Consider the following 20,197-nt stretch of genomic DNA (forward strand, 5'->3'; position numbering starts at 1 on the left):
ACGATGCTCTCCGGAGCTAAGAGCCGCTCCCGGGCTTCTTTCGGCAGAAGCCGCGCTAAGAGAGCACTGTGACCGGTACAATCGTCTTTGCGCGAAGAAGCCGCTTCTTCGGCTCCAGGAGCCGGAGAGAGCGGCAGCTTCGGAATGGTGAAGAAGGATGCTGTATTACACTGGGATTGTGTGCGCAGCTTGCCAACTGATAGAAAACAGTACCTTACCACTCTCCAGACTTTTCCAATCACATGAATATTCGATTGGAAGCTGTTTTGGACAACCTTTCTTTTCTTCATGCCAAGCACTTGGCAGACCTCCGTGCAACATCCAGATCACGATGGGAGATGTTTTCTTTGCTGGCACACTTACTCCTTGCCAGACATAGTGGAAAAGCTTTCTGCTAAGATGTAGACCACAAAAGACGCTAAAGACGAAGGTACGATGCTCTCCGGAGCTAAGAGCCGCTCCCGGGCTTCTTTCGGCAGAAGCCGCGCTAAGGAGAGCACTGTGAGCGGTACAATCGTCTTTGCGCGAAGAAGCCGCTTCTTCGGCTCCTGGAGCCGGAGAGAGCAGCAGCATCGGAAAGGTGAAGAAGGATGATGTATTGCACTGGGATTGTGTGCGCAGCTTGCCAACTGATAGAAAACAGTACCTTACCACTCTCCTGACTTTTCCAATCACATGAATATTCCATTGGAAGCTGTTTTGGACAACTTTTCTTTTCTTCATGCCAAACACTTGGCAGACCACCATGCAACGTCCAGAACACGATGGGAGATGTTTCTGTGCTGGCGCAGGTTTTCCTTTCCAGACATAGTGGAAAAGCTTTCTGCTAAGATGTAGACCACAAAAGACGCTAAAGACGAAGGTACGATGCTCTCCGGAGCTAAGAGCCGCTCCCGGGCTTCTTTCAGCAGAAGCCGCGCTAAGAGAGCACTGTGACCGGTACAATCGTCTTTGCGCGAAGAAGCCGCTTCTTCGGCTCCAGGAGCCGGAGAGAGCGGCATCATCGGAAAGGTGAAGAAGGATGCTGTATTACATTGGGATTGTGTGCGCAGCTTGCCAACTGATAGAAAACAGTACCTTACCACTCTCCTGACTTTTCCAATCACATGAATATTCGATTGGAAGCTGTTTTGGACAACTTTTCTTTTCTTCATGCCAAGCACTTGGCAGACCTCCGTGCAACGTTAGAACACGATGGGAGATGTTTTCTGTGCTGGCACACTTCCTCCTTGCCAGACGTAGTGGAAAAGCTTTTTGCTAAGATGTAGACTACAAAGGACGCTAAAGACGAAGGTATGATGCCCTCCGGAGCTAAGAGCCGCTCCCGGGCTTCTTTCGGCAGAAGCCGCGCTAAGAGAGCACTGTGACCGGTACAATCGTCTTTGCGCGAAGAAGCCGCTTCTTCAACTCCAGGAGCCGGAGAGAGCGGCAGCATCGGAAAGGTGAAGAAGGATGCTGTATTGCACTGGGATTGTGTGCGCAGCTTGCCAACTGATAGAAAACAGTACCTTACCACTCTCCTGACATTTCCAATCACATGAATATTCGATTGGAAGCTGTTTTGGACAACTTTTCTTTTCTTCATGCCAAGCACTTGGCAGACGTCCGTGCAACCTCCAGATCACGATGGGAAAAGTTTTCTGTGCTGGCACAGTTTCTCCTTGCCAGATGTAGTGGAAAAGCTTTTTGCTAAGATGTAGACCACAAAAGACGCTAAAGACGAAGGTACGATGCTCTCCGGAGCTAAGAGCCGCTCCCGGGCTTCTTTCGGCAGAAGCCGCGCTAAGAGAGCACTGTGACCAGTACAATCGTCTTTGCGCGAAGAAGCCGCTTCTTCGGCTCCAAGAGGCGGAGAGAGCGGCAGCATCGGAAAGGTGAAGAAGGATGCTGTATTACATTGGGATTGTGTGCGCAGCTTGCCAACTGATAGAAAACAGTACCTTACCACTCTCCTGACTTTTCCAATCACATGAATATTCCATTGGAAGCTGTTTTGGACAACTTTTCTTTTCTTCATGCCAAGCACTTGGCAGACATCCGTGCAACGTCCAGATCACGATGGGAAAAGTTTTCTGTGCTGGCACAGTTTCTCCTTGCCAGATGTAGTGGAAAAGCTTTCTGCTACGATGTAGACCACAAAAGACGCTAAAGACGAAGGTACGATGCTCTCCGGAGCTAAGAGCCGCTCCCGGGCTTCTTTCGGCAGAAGCCGCGCTAAGAGAGCCCTGTGACCGGTACAATCGTCTTTGCGCGAAGAAGCCGCTTCTTTGGCTCCAGGAGCCGGAGAGAGCGGCAGCATCGGAAAGGTGAAGAAGGATGCTGTATTACATTGGGATTGTGTGCGCAGCTTCCCAACTGATAGAAAACAGTACTTTACCACTCTCCTGACTTTTCCAATCACATGAATATTCGATTGGAAGCTGTTTTGGACAACTTTTCTTTTCTTCATGCCAAGCACTTGGCAGACCTCCGTGCAACGTTAGAACACGATGGGAGATGTTTTCTGTGCTGGCACACTTCCTCCTTGCCAGACGTAGTGGAAAAGCTTTTTGCTAATATGTAGACCACAAAAGACGCTAAAGACGAAGGTACGATGCTCTCCGGAGCTAAGAGCCGCTCCCGGGCTTCTTTCGGCAGAAGCCGCGCTAAGAGAGCACTGTGACCGGTACAATCGTCTTTGCGCGAAGAAGCCGCTTCTTCGGCTCCAGGAGCCGGAGAGAGCGGCAGCATCGGAAAGGTGAAGAAGGATGCTCTATTACACTGGGATTGTGTGCGCAGCTTGCCAACTAATAGAAAACAGTACCTTACCACTCTCCTGACTTTTCCAATCACATGAATATTCGATTGGAAGCTCTTTTGGACAGCTTTTCTTTTCTTCATACCAAACACTTGCCGACCTCCGTGCAACGTCCAGATCACGATGGGAGATGTTTTCTTTGCTGGTACAGTTTCTCCTTGCCAGATGTAGTGGAAAAGCTTTCTGCTAAGATGTAGACCACAAAAGACGCTAAAGACGAAGGTACGATGCTCTCCGGAGCTAAGAGCCGCTCCCGGGCTTCTTTCGGCAGAAGCTGCGCTAAGGAGAGCACTGTGAGCGGTACAATCGTCTTTGCGCGAAGAAGCCGCTTCTTCGGCTCCAGGAGCCAGAGAGAGCGGCAGCATCGGAAAGGTGAAGAAGGAAGCTGTACAACACTGGGATTGTGTGCGCAGCTTGCCAACTGATAGAAAACAGTACCTTACCACTCTCCTGACTTTTCCAATCACATGAATATTCGATTGGAAGCTGTTTTGGACAACTTTTCTTTTCTTCATGCCAAACAATTGGCAGACCTCCATTCAACGTCCAGAATACGATGGGAGATGTTTTCTGTGCTGGCGCAGGTTTTCCTTGCCAGATATAGTGGAAAAGCTTTCTGATAAGATGTAGACCACAAAAGACGCTAAAGATGAAGGTACGATGCTCTCCGGAGCTAAGAGCCGCTCCCGGGCTTCTTTGGGCAGAAGCCGCGCTAAGAGAGCACTGTGACCGGTACAATCGTCTTTGCGCGAAGAAGCCGCTTCTTCGGCTCCAGGAGCCGGAGAGAGCGGCAGCTTCGGAATGGTGAAGAAGGATGCTGTATTACACTGGGATTGTGTGCGCAGCTTGCCAACTGATAGAAAACAGTACCTTACCACTCTCCAGACTTTTCCAATCACATGAATATTCGATTGGAAGCTGTTTTGGACAACCTTTCTTTTCTTCATGCCAAGCACTTGGCAGACCTCCGTGCAACATCCAGATCACGATGGGAGATGTTTTCTTTGCTGGCACACTTACTCCTTGCCAGACATAGTGGAAAAGCTTTCTGCTAAGATGTAGACCACAAAAGACGCTAAAGACGAAGGTACGATGCTCTCCGGAGCTAAGAGCCGCTCCCGGGCTTCTTTCGGCAGAAGCCGCGCTAAGGAGAGCACTGTGAGCGGTACAATCGTCTTTGCGCGAAGAAGCCGCTTCTTCGGCTCCTGGAGCCGGAGAGAGCAGCAGCATCGGAAAGGTGAAGAAGGATGATGTATTGCACTGGGATTGTGTGCGCAGCTTGCCAACTGATAGAAAACAGTACCTTACCACTCTCCTGACTTTTCCAATCACATGAATATTCCATTGGAAGCTGTTTTGGACAACTTTTCTTTTCTTCATGCCAAACACTTGGCAGACCACCATGCAACGTCCAGAACACGATGGGAGATGTTTCTGTGCTGGCGCAGGTTTTCCTTTCCAGACATAGTGGAAAAGCTTTCTGCTAAGATGTAGACCACAAAAGACGCTAAAGACGAAGGTACGATGCTCTCCGGAGCTAAGAGCCGCTCCCGGGCTTCTTTCAGCAGAAGCCGCGCTAAGAGAGCACTGTGACCGGTACAATCGTCTTTGCGCGAAGAAGCCGCTTCTTCGGCTCCAGGAGCCGGAGAGAGCGGCATCATCGGAAAGGTGAAGAAGGATGCTGTATTACATTGGGATTGTGTGCGCAGCTTGCCAACTGATAGAAAACAGTACCTTACCACTCTCCTGACTTTTCCAATCACATGAATATTCGATTGGAAGCTGTTTTGGACAACTTTTCTTTTCTTCATGCCAAGCACTTGGCAGACCTCCGTGCAACGTTAGAACACGATGGGAGATGTTTTCTGTGCTGGCACACTTCCTCCTTGCCAGACGTAGTGGAAAAGCTTTTTGCTAAGATGTAGACTACAAAGGACGCTAAAGACGAAGGTATGATGCCCTCCGGAGCTAAGAGCCGCTCCCGGGCTTCTTTCGGCAGAAGCCGCGCTAAGAGAGCACTGTGACCGGTACAATCGTCTTTGCGCGAAGAAGCCGCTTCTTCAACTCCAGGAGCCGGAGAGAGCGGCAGCATCGGAAAGGTGAAGAAGGATGCTGTATTGCACTGGGATTGTGTGCGCAGCTTGCCAACTGATAGAAAACAGTACCTTACCACTCTCCTGACATTTCCAATCACATGAATATTCGATTGGAAGCTGTTTTGGACAACTTTTCTTTTCTTCATGCCAAGCACTTGGCAGACGTCCGTGCAACCTCCAGATCACGATGGGAAAAGTTTTCTGTGCTGGCACAGTTTCTCCTTGCCAGATGTAGTGGAAAAGCTTTTTGCTAAGATGTAGACCACAAAAGACGCTAAAGACGAAGGTACGATGCTCTCCGGAGCTAAGAGCCGCTCCCGGGCTTCTTTCGGCAGAAGCCGCGCTAAGAGAGCACTGTGACCAGTACAATCGTCTTTGCGCGAAGAAGCCGCTTCTTCGGCTCCAAGAGGCGGAGAGAGCGGCAGCATCGGAAAGGTGAAGAAGGATGCTGTATTACATTGGGATTGTGTGCGCAGCTTGCCAACTGATAGAAAACAGTACCTTACCACTCTCCTGACTTTTCCAATCACATGAATATTCCATTGGAAGCTGTTTTGGACAACTTTTCTTTTCTTCATGCCAAGCACTTGGCAGACATCCGTGCAACGTCCAGATCACGATGGGAAAAGTTTTCTGTGCTGGCACAGTTTCTCCTTGCCAGATGTAGTGGAAAAGCTTTCTGCTACGATGTAGACCACAAAAGACGCTAAAGACGAAGGTACGATGCTCTCCGGAGCTAAGAGCCGCTCCCGGGCTTCTTTCGGCAGAAGCCGCGCTAAGAGAGCCCTGTGACCGGTACAATCGTCTTTGCGCGAAGAAGCCGCTTCTTCGGCTCCAGGAGCCGGAGAGAGCGGCAGCATCGGAAAGGTGAAGAAGGATGCTGTATTACATTGGGATTGTGTGCGCAGCTTCCCAACTGATAGAAAACAGTACTTTACCACTCTCCTGACTTTTCCAATCACATGAATATTCGATTGGAAGCTGTTTTGGACAACTTTTCTTTTCTTCATGCCAAGCACTTGGCAGACCTCCGTGCAACGTTAGAACACGATGGGAGATGTTTTCTGTGCTGGCACACTTCCTCCTTGCCAGACGTAGTGGAAAAGCTTTTTGCTAATATGTAGACCACAAAAGACGCTAAAGACGAAGGTACGATGCTCTCCGGAGCTAAGAGCCGCTCCCGGGCTTCTTTCGGCAGAAGCCGCGCTAAGAGAGCACTGTGACCGGTACAATCGTCTTTGCGCGAAGAAGCCGCTTCTTCGGCTCCAGGAGCCGGAGAGAGTGGCAGCATCGGAAAGGTGAAGAAGGATGCTCTATTACACTGGGATTGTGTGCGCAGCTTGCCAACTAATAGAAAACAGTACCTTACCACTCTCCTGACTTTTCCAATCACATGAATATTCGATTGGAAGCTCTTTTGGACAGCTTTTCTTTTCTTCATACCAAACACTTGCCGACCTCCGTGCAACGTCCAGATCACGATGGGAGATGTTTTCTTTGCTGGTACAGTTTCTCCATGCCAGATGTAGTGGAAAAGCTTTCTGCTAAGATGTAGACCACAAAAGACGCTAAAGACGAAGGTACGATGCTCTCCGGAGCTAAGAGCCGCTCCCGGGCTTCTTTCGGCAGAAGCTGCGCTAAGGAGAGCACTGTGAGCGGTACAATCGTCTTTGCGCGAAGAAGCCGCTTCTTCGGCTCCAGGAGCCAGAGAGAGCGGCAGCATCGGAAAGGTGAAGAAGGAAGCTGTACAACACTGGGATTGTGTGCGCAGCTTGCCAACTGATAGAAAACAGTACCTTACCACTCTCCTGACTTTTCCAATCACATGAATATTCGATTGGAAGCTGTTTTGGACAACTTTTCTTTTCTTCATGCCAAACAATTGGCAGACCTCCATTCAACGTCCAGAATACGATGGGAGATGTTTTCTGTGCTGGCGCAGGTTTTCCTTGCCAGATATAGTGGAAAAGCTTTCTGATAAGATGTAGACCACAAAAGACGCTAAAGATGAAGGTACGATGCTCTCCGGAGCTAAGAGCCGCTCCCGGGCTTCTTTGGGCAGAAGCCGCGCTAAGAGAGCACTGTGACCGGTACAATCGTCTTTGCGCGAAGAAGCCGCTTCTTCGGCTCCAGGAGCCGGAGAGAGCGGCAGCTTCGGAATGGTGAAGAAGGATGCTGTATTACACTGGGATTGTGTGCGCAGCTTGCCAACTGATAGAAAACAGTACCTTACCACTCTCCAGACTTTTCCAATCACATGAATATTCGATTGGAAGCTGTTTTGGACAACCTTTCTTTTCTTCATGCCAAGCACTTGGCAGACCTCCGTGCAACATCCAGATCACGATGGGAGATGTTTTCTTTGCTGGCACAGTTTCTCCTTGCCAGACATAATGGAAAAGCTTTCTGCTAAGATGTAGACCACAAAAGACGCTAAAGACGAAGGTACGATGCTCTCCGGAGCTAAGAGCCGCTCCCGGGCTTCTTTCGGCAGAAGCCGCGCTAAGAGAGCCCTGTGACCGGTACAATCGTCTTTGCGCGAAGAAGCCGCTTCTTCGGCTCCAGGAGCCGGAGAGAGCGGCAGCTTCGGAAAGGTGAAGAAGGATGCTGTATTACATTGGGATTGTGTGCGCAGCTTCCCAACTGATAGAAAACAGTACTTTACCACTCTCCTGATTTTTCCAATCACATGAATATTCCATTGGAAGCTGTTTTGGACAACTTTTCTTTTCTTCATGCCAAGCACTTGGCAGACCTCCGTGCAACGTTAGAACACGATGGGATGTGTTTTCTGTGCTGGCACACTTCCTCGTTGCCAGACATAGTGGAAAAGCTTTCTGCTAAGATGTAGACCACAAAAGACGCTAAAGACGAAGGTACGATGCTCTCCGGAGCTAAGAGCCGCTCCCGGGCTTCTTTCGGCAGAAGCCGCGCTAAGGAGAGCACTGTGAGCGGTACAATCGTCGTTGCGCGAAGAAGCCGCTTCTTCGGCTCCAGGAGCCGGAGAGAGCGGCAGCATCGGAAAGGTGAAGAAGGATGCTGTATTGCACTGGGATTGTGTGCGCAGCTTGCCAACTGATAGAAAACAGTACCTTACCACTCTCCTGACTTTTCCAATCACATGAATATTCGATTGGAAGCTGTTTTGGACAACTTTTCTTTTCTTCATGCCAAACACTTGGCAGACCACCATGCAACGTCCAGAACACGATGGGAGATGTTTCTGTGCTGGCGCAGGTTTTCCTCGCCAGACATAGTGGAAAAGCTTTCTGCTAAGATGTAGACCACAAAGGACGCTAAAGACGAAGGTACGATTCTCTCCGGAGCTAAGAGCCGCTCCCGGGCTTCTTTCGGCAGAAGCCGCGCTAAGAGAGCCCTGTGACCAGTACAATCGTCTTTGCGCAAAGAAGCCGCTTCTTCGGCTCCAGGAGCCGGAGAGAGCGGCATCATCGGAAAGGTGAAGAAGGATGCTGTATTACATTGGGATTGTGTGCGCAGCTTCCCAACTGATAGAAAACAGTACCTTACCACTCTCCTGACTTTTCCAATCACATGAATATTCGATTGGAAGCTGTTTTGGACAACTTTTCTTTTCTTCATGCCAAGCACTTGGCAGACCTCCGTGCAACGTTAGAACACGATGGGAGATGTTTTCTGTGCTGGCACACTTCCTCCTTGCCAGACGTAGTGGAAAAGCTTTTTGCTAAGATGTAGACCACAAAGGACGCTAAAGACGAAGGTACGATGCTCTCCGGAGCTAAGAGCCGCTCCCGGGCTTCTTTGGGCAGAAGCCGCGCTAAGAGAGCACTGTGACCGGTACAATCGTCTTTGCGCGAAGAAGCCGCTTCTTCGGCTCCAGGAGCCGGAGAGAGCGGCAGCATCGGAAAGGTGAAGAAGGATGCTGTATTGCACTGGGATTGTGTGCGCGGCTTGCCAACTGATAGAAAACAGTACCTTACCACTCTCCTGACTTTTCCAATCACATGAATATTCCATTGGAAGCTCTTTTGGACAGCTTTTCTTTTCTTCATACCAAACACTTGCCGACCTCCGTGCAACGTCCAGATCACGATGGGAGATGTTTTCTTTGCTGGTACAGTTTCTCCTTGCCAGATGTAGTGGAAAAGCTTTCTGCTAAGATGTAGACCACAAAAGACGCTAAAGACGAAGGTACGATGCTCTCCGGAGCTAAGAGCCGCTCCCGGGCTTCTTTCGGCAGAAGCTGCGCTAAGGAGAGCACTGTGAGCGGTACAATCGTCTTTGCGCGAAGAAGCCGCTTCTTCGGCTCCAGGAGCCAGAGAGAGCGGCAGCATCGGAAAGGTGAAGAAGGAAGCTGTACAACACTGGGATTGTGTGCGCAGCTTGCCAACTGATAGAAAACAGTACCTTACCACTCTCCTGACTTTTCCAATCACATGAATATTCGATTGGAAGCTGTTTTGGACAACTTTTCTTTTCTTCATGCCAAACAATTGGCAGACCTCCATTCAACGTCCAGAATACGATGGGAGATGTTTTCTGTGCTGGCGCAGGTTTTCCTTGCCAGATATAGTGGAAAAGCTTTCTGATAAGATGTAGACCACAAAAGACGCTAAAGATGAAGGTACGATGCTCTCCGGAGCTAAGAGCCGCTCCCGGGCTTCTTTGGGCAGAAGCCGCGCTAAGAGAGCACTGTGACCGGTACAATCGTCTTTGCGCGAAGAAGCCGCTTCTTCGGCTCCAGGAGCCGGAGAGAGCGGCAGCTTCGGAATGGTGAAGAAGGATGCTGTATTACACTGGGATTGTGTGCGCAGCTTGCCAACTGATAGAAAACAGTACCTTACCACTCTCCAGACTTTTCCAATCACATGAATATTCGATTGGAAGCTGTTTTGGACAACCTTTCTTTTCTTCATGCCAAGCACTTGGCAGACCTCCGTGCAACATCCAGATCACGATGGGAGATGTTTTCTTTGCTGGCACACTTACTCCTTGCCAGACATAGTGGAAAAGCTTTCTGCTAAGATGTAGACCACAAAAGACGCTAAAGACGAAGGTACGATGCTCTCCGGAGCTAAGAGCCGCTCCCGGGCTTCTTTCGGCAGAAGCCGCGCTAAGGAGAGCACTGTGAGCGGTACAATCGTCTTTGCGCGAAGAAGCCGCTTCTTCGGCTCCTGGAGCCGGAGAGAGCAGCAGCATCGGAAAGGTGAAGAAGGATGATGTATTGCACTGGGATTGTGTGCGCAGCTTGCCAACTGATAGAAAACAGTACCTTACCACTCTCCTGACTTTTCCAATCACATGAATATTCCATTGGAAGCTGTTTTGGACAACTTTTCTTTTCTTCATGCCAAACACTTGGCAGACCACCATGCAACGTCCAGAACACGATGGGAGATGTTTCTGTGCTGGCGCAGGTTTTCCTTTCCAGACATAGTGGAAAAGCTTTCTGCTAAGATGTAGACCACAAAAGACGCTAAAGACGAAGGTACGATGCTCTCCGGAGCTAAGAGCCGCTCCCGGGCTTCTTTCAGCAGAAGCCGCGCTAAGAGAGCACTGTGACCGGTACAATCGTCTTTGCGCGAAGAAGCCGCTTCTTCGGCTCCAGGAGCCGGAGAGAGCGGCATCATCGGAAAGGTGAAGAAGGATGCTGTATTACATTGGGATTGTGTGCGCAGCTTGCCAACTGATAGAAAACAGTACCTTACCACTCTCCTGACTTTTCCAATCACATGAATATTCGATTGGAAGCTGTTTTGGACAACTTTTCTTTTCTTCATGCCAAGCACTTGGCAGACCTCCGTGCAACGTTAGAACACGATGGGAGATGTTTTCTGTGCTGGCACACTTCCTCCTTGCCAGACGTAGTGGAAAAGCTTTTTGCTAAGATGTAGACTACAAAGGACGCTAAAGACGAAGGTATGATGCCCTCCGGAGCTAAGAGCCGCTCCCGGGCTTCTTTCGGCAGAAGCCGCGCTAAGAGAGCACTGTGACCGGTACAATCGTCTTTGCGCGAAGAAGCCGCTTCTTCAACTCCAGGAGCCGGAGAGAGCGGCAGCATCGGAAAGGTGAAGAAGGATGCTGTATTGCACTGGGATTGTGTGCGCAGCTTGCCAACTGATAGAAAACAGTACCTTACCACTCTCCTGACATTTCCAATCACATGAATATTCGATTGGAAGCTGTTTTGGACAACTTTTCTTTTCTTCATGCCAAGCACTTGGCAGACGTCCGTGCAACCTCCAGATCACGATGGGAAAAGTTTTCTGTGCTGGCACAGTTTCTCCTTGCCAGATGTAGTGGAAAAGCTTTTTGCTAAGATGTAGACCACAAAAGACGCTAAAGACGAAGGTACGATGCTCTCCGGAGCTAAGAGCCGCTCCCGGGCTTCTTTCGGCAGAAGCCGCGCTAAGAGAGCACTGTGACCAGTACAATCGTCTTTGCGCGAAGAAGCCGCTTCTTCGGCTCCAAGAGGCGGAGAGAGCGGCAGCATCGGAAAGGTGAAGAAGGATGCTGTATTACATTGGGATTGTGTGCGCAGCTTGCCAACTGATAGAAAACAGTACCTTACCACTCTCCTGACTTTTCCAATCACATGAATATTCCATTGGAAGCTGTTTTGGACAACTTTTCTTTTCTTCATGCCAAGCACTTGGCAGACATCCGTGCAACGTCCAGATCACGATGGGAAAAGTTTTCTGTGCTGGCACAGTTTCTCCTTGCCAGATGTAGTGGAAAAGCTTTCTGCTACGATGTAGACCACAAAAGACGCTAAAGACGAAGGTACGATGCTCTCCGGAGCTAAGAGCCGCTCCCGGGCTTCTTTCGGCAGAAGCCGCGCTAAGAGAGCCCTGTGACCGGTACAATCGTCTTTGCGCGAAGAAGCCGCTTCTTCGGCTCCAGGAGCCGGAGAGAGCGGCAGCATCGGAAAGGTGAAGAAGGATGCTGTATTACATTGGGATTGTGTGCGCAGCTTCCCAACTGATAGAAAACAGTACTTTACCACTCTCCTGACTTTTCCAATCACATGAATATTCGATTGGAAGCTGTTTTGGACAACTTTTCTTTTCTTCATGCCAAGCACTTGGCAGACCTCCGTGCAACGTTAGAACACGATGGGAGATGTTTTCTGTGCTGGCACACTTCCTCCTTGCCAGACGTAGTGGAAAAGCTTTTTGCTAATATGTAGACCACAAAAGACGCTAAAGACGAAGGTACGATGCTCTCCGGAGCTAAGAGCCGCTCCCGGGCTTCTTTCGGCAGAAGCCGCGCTAAGAGAGCACTGTGACCGGTACAATCGTCTTTGCGCGAAGAAGCCGCTTCTTCGGCTCCAGGAGCCGGAGAGAGCGGCAGCATCGGAAAGGTGAAGAAGGATGCTCTATTACACTGGGATTGTGTGCGCAGCTTGCCAACTAATAGAAAACAGTACCTTACCACTCTCCTGACTTTTCCAATCACATGAATATTCGATTGGAAGCTCTTTTGGACAGCTTTTCTTTTCTTCATACCAAACACTTGCCGACCTCCGTGCAACGTCCAGATCACGATGGGAGATGTTTTCTTTGCTGGTACAGTTTCTCCATGCCAGATGTAGTGGAAAAGCTTTCTGCTAAGATGTAGACCACAAAAGACGCTAAAGACGAAGGTACGATGCTCTCCGGAGCTAAGAGCCGCTCCCGGGCTTCTTTCGGCAGAAGCTGCGCTAAGGAGAGCACTGTGAGCGGTACAATCGTCTTTGCGCGAAGAAGCCGCTTCTTCGGCTCCAGGAGCCAGAGAGAGCGGCAGCATCGGAAAGGTGAAGAAGGAAGCTGTACAACACTGGGATTGTGTGCGCAGCTTGCCAACTGATAGAAAACAGTACCTTACCACTCTCCTGACTTTTCCAATCACATGAATATTCGATTGGAAGCTGTTTTGGACAACTTTTCTTTTCTTCATGCCAAACAATTGGCAGACCTCCATTCAACGTCCAGAATACGATGGGAGATGTTTTCTGTGCTGGCGCAGGTTTTCCTTGCCAGATATAGTGGAAAAGCTTTCTGATAAGATGTAGACCACAAAAGACGCTAAAGATGAAGGTACGATGCTCTCCGGAGCTAAGAGCCGCTCCCGGGCTTCTTTGGGCAGAAGCCGCGCTAAGAGAGCACTGTGACCGGTACAATCGTCTTTGCGCGAAGAAGCCGCTTCTTCGGCTCCAGGAGCCGGAGAGAGCGGCAGCTTCGGAATGGTGAAGAAGGATGCTGTATTACACTGGGATTGTGTGCGCAGCTTGCCAACTGATAGAAAACAGTACCTTACCACTCTCCAGACTTTTCCAATCACATGAATATTCGATTGGAAGCTGTTTTGGACAACCTTTCTTTTCTTCATGCCAAGCACTTGGCAGACCTCCGTGCAACATCCAGATCACGATGGGAGATGTTTTCTTTGCTGGCACAGTTTCTCCTTGCCAGACATAGTGGAAAAGCTTTCTGCTAAGATGTAGACCACAAAAGACGCTAAAGACGAAGGTACGATGCTCTCCGGAGCTAAGAGCCGCTCCCGGGCTTCTTTCGGCAGAAGCCGCGCTAAGAGAGCCCTGTGACCGGTACAATCGTCTTTGCGCGAAGAAGCCGCTTCTTCGGCTCCAGGAGCCGGAGAGAGCGGCAGCTTCGGAAAGGTGAAGAAGGATGCTGTATTACATTGGGATTGTGTGCGCAGCTTCCCAACTGATAGAAAACAGTACTTTACCACTCTCCTGATTTTTCCAATCACATGAATATTCCATTGGAAGCTGTTTTGGACAACTTTTCTTTTCTTCATGCCAAGCACTTGGCAGACCTCCGTGCAACGTTAGAACACGATGGGATGTGTTTTCTGTGCTGGCACACTTCCTCGTTGCCAGACATAGTGGAAAAGCTTTCTGCTAAGATGTAGACCACAAAAGACGCTAAAGACGAAGGTACGATGCTCTCCGGAGCTAAGAGCCGCTCCCGGGCTTCTTTCGGCAGAAGCCGCGCTAAGGAGAGCACTGTGAGCGGTACAATCGTCGTTGCGCGAAGAAGCCGCTTCTTCGGCTCCAGGAGCCGGAGAGAGCGGCAGCATCGGAAAGGTGAAGAAGGATGCTGTATTGCACTGGGATTGTGTGCGCAGCTTGCCAACTGATAGAAAACAGTACCTTACCACTCTCCTGACTTTTCCAATCACATGAATATTCGATTGGAAGCTGTTTTGGACAACTTTTCTTTTCTTCATGCCAAACACTTGGCAGACCACCATGCAACGTCCAGAACACGATGGGAGATGTTTCTGTGCTGGCGCAGGTTTTCCTCGCCAGACATAGTGGAAAAGCTTTCTGCTAAGATGTAGACCACAAAGGACGCTAAAGACGAAGGTACGATTCTCTCCGGAGCTAAGAGCCGCTCCCGGGCTTCTTTCGGCAGAAGCCGCGCTAAGAGAGCCCTGTGACCAGTACAATCGTCTTTGCGCAAAGAAGCCGCTTCTTCGGCTCCAGGAGCCGGAGAGAGCGGCATCATCGGAAAGGTGAAGAAGGATGCTGTATTACATTGGGATTGTGTGCGCAGCTTCCCAACTGATAGAAAACAGTACCTTACCACTCTCCTGACTTTTCCAATCACATGAATATTCGATTGGAAGCTGTTTTGGACAACTTTTCTTTTCTTCATGCCAAGCACTTGGCAGACCTCCGTGCAACGTTAGAACACGATGGGAGATGTTTTCTGTGCTGGCACACTTCCTCCTTGCCAGACGTAGTGGAAAAGCTTTTTGCTAAGATGTAGACCACAAAGGACGCTAAAGACGAAGGTACGATGCTCTCCGGAGCTAAGAGCCGCTCCCGGGCTTCTTTGGGCAGAAGCCGCGCTAAGAGAGCACTGTGACCGGTACAATCGTCTTTGCGCGAAGAAGCCGCTTCTTCGGCTCCAGGAGCCGGAGAGAGCGGCAGCATCGGAAAGGTGAAGAAGGATGCTGTATTGCACTGGGATTGTGTGCGCGGCTTGCCAACTGATAGAAAACAGTACCTTACCACTCTCCTGACTTTTCCAATCACATGAATATTCCATTGGAAGCTCTTTTGGACAGCTTTTCTTTTCTTCATACCAAACACTTGCCGACCTCCGTGCAACGTCCAGATCACGATGGGAGATGTTTTCTTTGCTGGTACAGTTTCTCCTTGCCAGATGTAGTGGAAAAGCTTTCTGCTAAGATGTAGACCACAAAAGACGCTAAAGACGAAGGTACGATGCTCTCCGGAGCTAAGAGCCGCTCCCGGGCTTCTTTCGGCAGAAGCTGCGCTAAGGAGAGCACTGTGAGCGGTACAATCGTCTTTGCGCGAAGAAGCCGCTTCTTCGGCTCCAGGAGCCAGAGAGAGCGGCAGCATCGGAAAGGTGAAGAAGGAAGCTGTACAACACTGGGATTGTGTGCGCAGCTTGCCAACTGATAGAAAACAGTACCTTACCACTCTCCTGACTTTTCCAATCACATGAATATTCGATTGGAAGCTGTTTTGGACAACTTTTCTTTTCTTCATGCCAAACAATTGGCAGACCTCCATTCAACGTCCAGAATACGATGGGAGATGTTTTCTGTGCTGGCGCAGGTTTTCCTTGCCAGATATAGTGGAAAAGCTTTCTGATAAGATGTAGACCACAAAAGACGCTAAAGATGAAGGTACGATGCTCTCCGGAGCTAAGAGCCGCTCCCGGGCTTCTTTGGGCAGAAGCCGCGCTAAGAGAGCACTGTGACCGGTACAATCGTCTTTGCGCGAAGAAGCCGCTTCTTCGGCTCCAGGAGCCGGAGAGAGCGGCAGCTTCGGAATGGTGAAGAAGGATGCTGTATTACACTGGGATTGTGTGCGCAGCTTGCCAACTGATAGAAAACAGTACCTTACCACTCTCCAGACTTTTCCAATCACATGAATATTCGATTGGAAGCTGTTTTGGACAACCTTTCTTTTCTTCATGCCAAGCACTTGGCAGACCTCCGTGCAACATCCAGATCACGATGGGAGATGTTTTCTTTGCTGGCACACTTACTCCTTGCCAGACATAGTGGAAAAGCTTTCTGCTAAGATGTAGACCACAAAAGACGCTAAAGACGAAGGTACGATGCTCTCCGGAGCTAAGAGCCGCTCCCGGGCTTCTTTCGGCAGAAGCCGCGCTAAGGAGAGCACTGTGAGCGGTACAATCGTCTTTGCGCGAAGAAGCCGCTTCTTCGGCTCCTGGAGCCGGAGAGAGCAGCAGCATCGGAAAGGTGAAGAAGGATGATGTATTGCACTGGGATTGTGTGCGCAGCTTGCCAACTGATAGAAAACAGTACCTTACCACTCTCCTGACTTTTCCAATCACATGAATATTCCATTGGAAGCTGTTTTGGACAACTTTTCTTTTCTTCATGCCAAACACTTGGCAGACCACCATGCAACGTCCAGAACACGATGGGAGATGTTTCTGTGCTGGCGCAGGTTTTCCTTTCCAGACATAGTGGAAAAGCTTTCTGCTAAGATGTAGACCACAAAAGACGCTAAAGACGAAGGTACGATGCTCTCCGGAGCTAAGAGCCGCTCCCGGGCTTCTTTCAGCAGAAGCCGCGCTAAGAGAGCACTGTGACCGGTACAATCGTCTTTGCGCGAAGAAGCCGCTTCTTCGGCTCCAGGAGCCGGAGAGAGCGGCATCATCGGAAAGGTGAAGAAGGATGCTGTATTACATTGGGATTGTGTGCGCAGCTTGCCAACTGATAGAAAACAGTACCTTACCACTCTCCTGACTTTTCCAATCACATGAATATTCGATTGGAAGCTGTTTTGGACAACTTTTCTTTTCTTCATGCCAAGCACTTGGCAGACCTCCGTGCAACGTTAGAACACGATGGGAGATGTTTTCTGTGCTGGCACACTTCCTCCTTGCCAGACGTAGTGGAAAAGCTTTTTGCTAAGATGTAGACTACAAAGGACGCTAAAGACGAAGGTATGATGCCCTCCGGAGCTAAGAGCCGCTCCCGGGCTTCTTTCGGCAGAAGCCGCGCTAAGAGAGCACTGTGACCGGTACAATCGTCTTTGCGCGAAGAAGCCGCTTCTTCAACTCCAGGAGCCGGAGAGAGCGGCAGCATCGGAAAGGTGAAGAAGGATGCTGTATTGCACTGGGATTGTGTGCGCAGCTTGCCAACTGATAGAAAACAGTACCTTACCACTCTCCTGACATTTCCAATCACATGAATATTCGATTGGAAGCTGTTTTGGACAACTTTTCTTTTCTTCATGCCAAGCACTTGGCAGACGTCCGTGCAACCTCCAGATCACGATGGGAAAAGTTTTCTGTGCTGGCACAGTTTCTCCTTGCCAGATGTAGTGGAAAAGCTTTTTGCTAAGATGTAGACCACAAAAGACGCTAAAGACGAAGGTACGATGCTCTCCGGAGCTAAGAGCCGCTCCCGGGCTTCTTTCGGCAGAAGCCGCGCTAAGAGAGCACTGTGACCAGTACAATCGTCTTTGCGCGAAGAAGCCGCTTCTTCGGCTCCAAGAGGCGGAGAGAGCGGCAGCATCGGAAAGGTGAAGAAGGATGCTGTATTACATTGGGATTGTGTGCGCAGCTTGCCAACTGATAGAAAACAGTACCTTACCACTCTCCTGACTTTTCCAATCACATGAATATTCCATTGGAAGCTGTTTTGGACAACTTTTCTTTTCTTCATGCCAAGCACTTGGCAGACATCCGTGCAACGTCCAGATCACGATGGGAAAAGTTTTCTGTGCTGGCACAGTTTCTCCTTGCCAGATGTAGTGGAAAAGCTTTCTGCTACGATGTAGACCACAAAAGACGCTAAAGACGAAGGTACGATGCTCTCCGGAGCTAAGAGCCGCTCCCGGGCTTCTTTCGGCAGAAGCCGCGCTAAGAGAGCCCTGTGACCGGTACAATCGTCTTTGCGCGAAGAAGCCGCTTCTTCGGCTCCAGGAGCCGGAGAGAGCGGCAGCATCGGAAAGGTGAAGAAGGATGCTGTATTACATTGGGATTGTGTGCGCAGCTTCCCAACTGATAGAAAACAGTACTTTACCACTCTCCTGACTTTTCCAATCACATGAATATTCGATTGGAAGCTGTTTTGGACAACTTTTCTTTTCTTCATGCCAAGCACTTGGCAGACCTCCGTGCAACGTTAGAACACGATGGGAGATGTTTTCTGTGCTGGCACACTTCCTCCTTGCCAGACGTAGTGGAAAAGCTTTTTGCTAATATGTAGACCACAAAAGACGCTAAAGACGAAGGTACGATGCTCTCCGGAGCTAAGAGCCGCTCCCGGGCTTCTTTCGGCAGAAGCCGCGCTAAGAGAGCACTGTGACCGGTACAATCGTCTTTGCGCGAAGAAGCCGCTTCTTCGGCTCCAGGAGCCGGAGAGAGCGGCAGCATCGGAAAGGTGAAGAAGGATGCTCTATTACACTGGGATTGTGTGCGCAGCTTGCCAACTAATAGAAAACAGTACCTTACCACTCTCCTGACTTTTCCAATCACATGAATATTCGATTGGAAGCTCTTTTGGACAGCTTTTCTTTTCTTCATACCAAACACTTGCCGACCTCCGTGCAACGTCCAGATCACGATGGGAGATGTTTTCTTTGCTGGTACAGTTTCTCCATGCCAGATGTAGTGGAAAAGCTTTCTGCTAAGATGTAGACCACAAAAGACGCTAAAGACGAAGGTACGATGCTCTCCGGAGCTAAGAGCCGCTCCCGGGCTTCTTTCGGCAGAAGCTGCGCTAAGGAGAGCACTGTGAGCGGTACAATCGTCTTTGCGCGAAGAAGCCGCTTCTTCGGCTCCAGGAGCCAGAGAGAGCGGCAGCATCGGAAAGGTGAAGAAGGAAGCTGTACAACACTGGGATTGTGTGCGCAGCTTGCCAACTGATAGAAAACAGTACCTTACCACTCTCCTGACTTTTCCAATCACATGAATATTCGATTGGAAGCTGTTTTGGACAACTTTTCTTTTCTTCATGCCAAACAATTGGCAGACCTCCATTCAACGTCCAGAATACGATGGGAGATGTTTTCTGTGCTGGCGCAGGTTTTCCTTGCCAGATATAGTGGAAAAGCTTTCTGATAAGATGTAGACCACAAAAGACGCTAAAGATGAAGGTACGATGCTCTCCGGAGCTAAGAGCCGCTCCCGGGCTTCTTTGGGCAGAAGCCGCGCTAAGAGAGCACTGTGACCGGTACAATCGTCTTTGCGCGAAGAAGCCGCTTCTTCGGCTCCAGGAGCCGGAGAGAGCGGCAGCTTCGGAATGGTGAAGAAGGATGCTGTATTACACTGGGATTGTGTGCGCAGCTTGCCAACTGATAGAAAACAGTACCTTACCACTCTCCAGACTTTTCCAATCACATGAATATTCGATTGGAAGCTGTTTTGGACAACCTTTCTTTTCTTCATGCCAAGCACTTGGCAGACCTCCGTGCAACATCCAGATCACGATGGGAGATGTTTTCTTTGCTGGCACAGTTTCTCCTTGCCAGACATAGTGGAAAAGCTTTCTGCTAAGATGTAGACCACAAAAGACGCTAAAGACGAAGGTACGATGCTCTCCGGAGCTAAGAGCCGCTCCCGGGCTTCTTTCGGCAGAAGCCGCGCTAAGAGAGCCCTGTGACCGGTACAATCGTCTTTGCGCGAAGAAGCCGCTTCTTCGGCTCCAGGAGCCGGAGAGAGCGGCAGCTTCGGAAAGGTGAAGAAGGATGCTGTATTACATTGGGATTGTGTGCGCAGCTTCCCAACTGATAGAAAACAGTACTTTACCACTCTCCTGATTTTTCCAATCACATGAATATTCCATTGGAAGCTGTTTTGGACAACTTTTCTTTTCTTCATGCCAAGCACTTGGCAGACCTCCGTGCAACGTTAGAACACGATGGGATGTGTTTTCTGTGCTGGCACACTTCCTCGTTGCCAGACATAGTGGAAAAGCTTTCTGCTAAGATGTAGACCACAAAAGACGCTAAAGACGAAGGTACGATGCTCTCCGGAGCTAAGAGCCGCTCCCGGGCTTCTTTCGGCAGAAGCCGCGCTAAGGAGAGCACTGTGAGCGGTACAATCGTCGTTGCGCGAAGAAGCCGCTTCTTCGGCTCCAGGAGCCGGAGAGAGCGGCAGCATCGGAAAGGTGAAGAAGGATGCTGTATTGCACTGGGATTGTGTGCGCAGCTTGCCAACTGATAGAAAACAGTACCTTACCACTCTCCTGACTTTTCCAATCACATGAATATTCGATTGGAAGCTGTTTTGGACAACTTTTCTTTTCTTCATGCCAAACACTTGGCAGACCACCATGCAACGTCCAGAACACGATGGGA

The sequence above is a fragment of the Ammospiza caudacuta genome, chromosome 5, assembly GCF_027887145.1.
Source record: "Ammospiza caudacuta isolate bAmmCau1 chromosome 5, bAmmCau1.pri, whole genome shotgun sequence".
NCBI classification, from domain to species: domain Eukaryota; kingdom Metazoa; phylum Chordata; class Aves; order Passeriformes; family Passerellidae; genus Ammospiza; species Ammospiza caudacuta.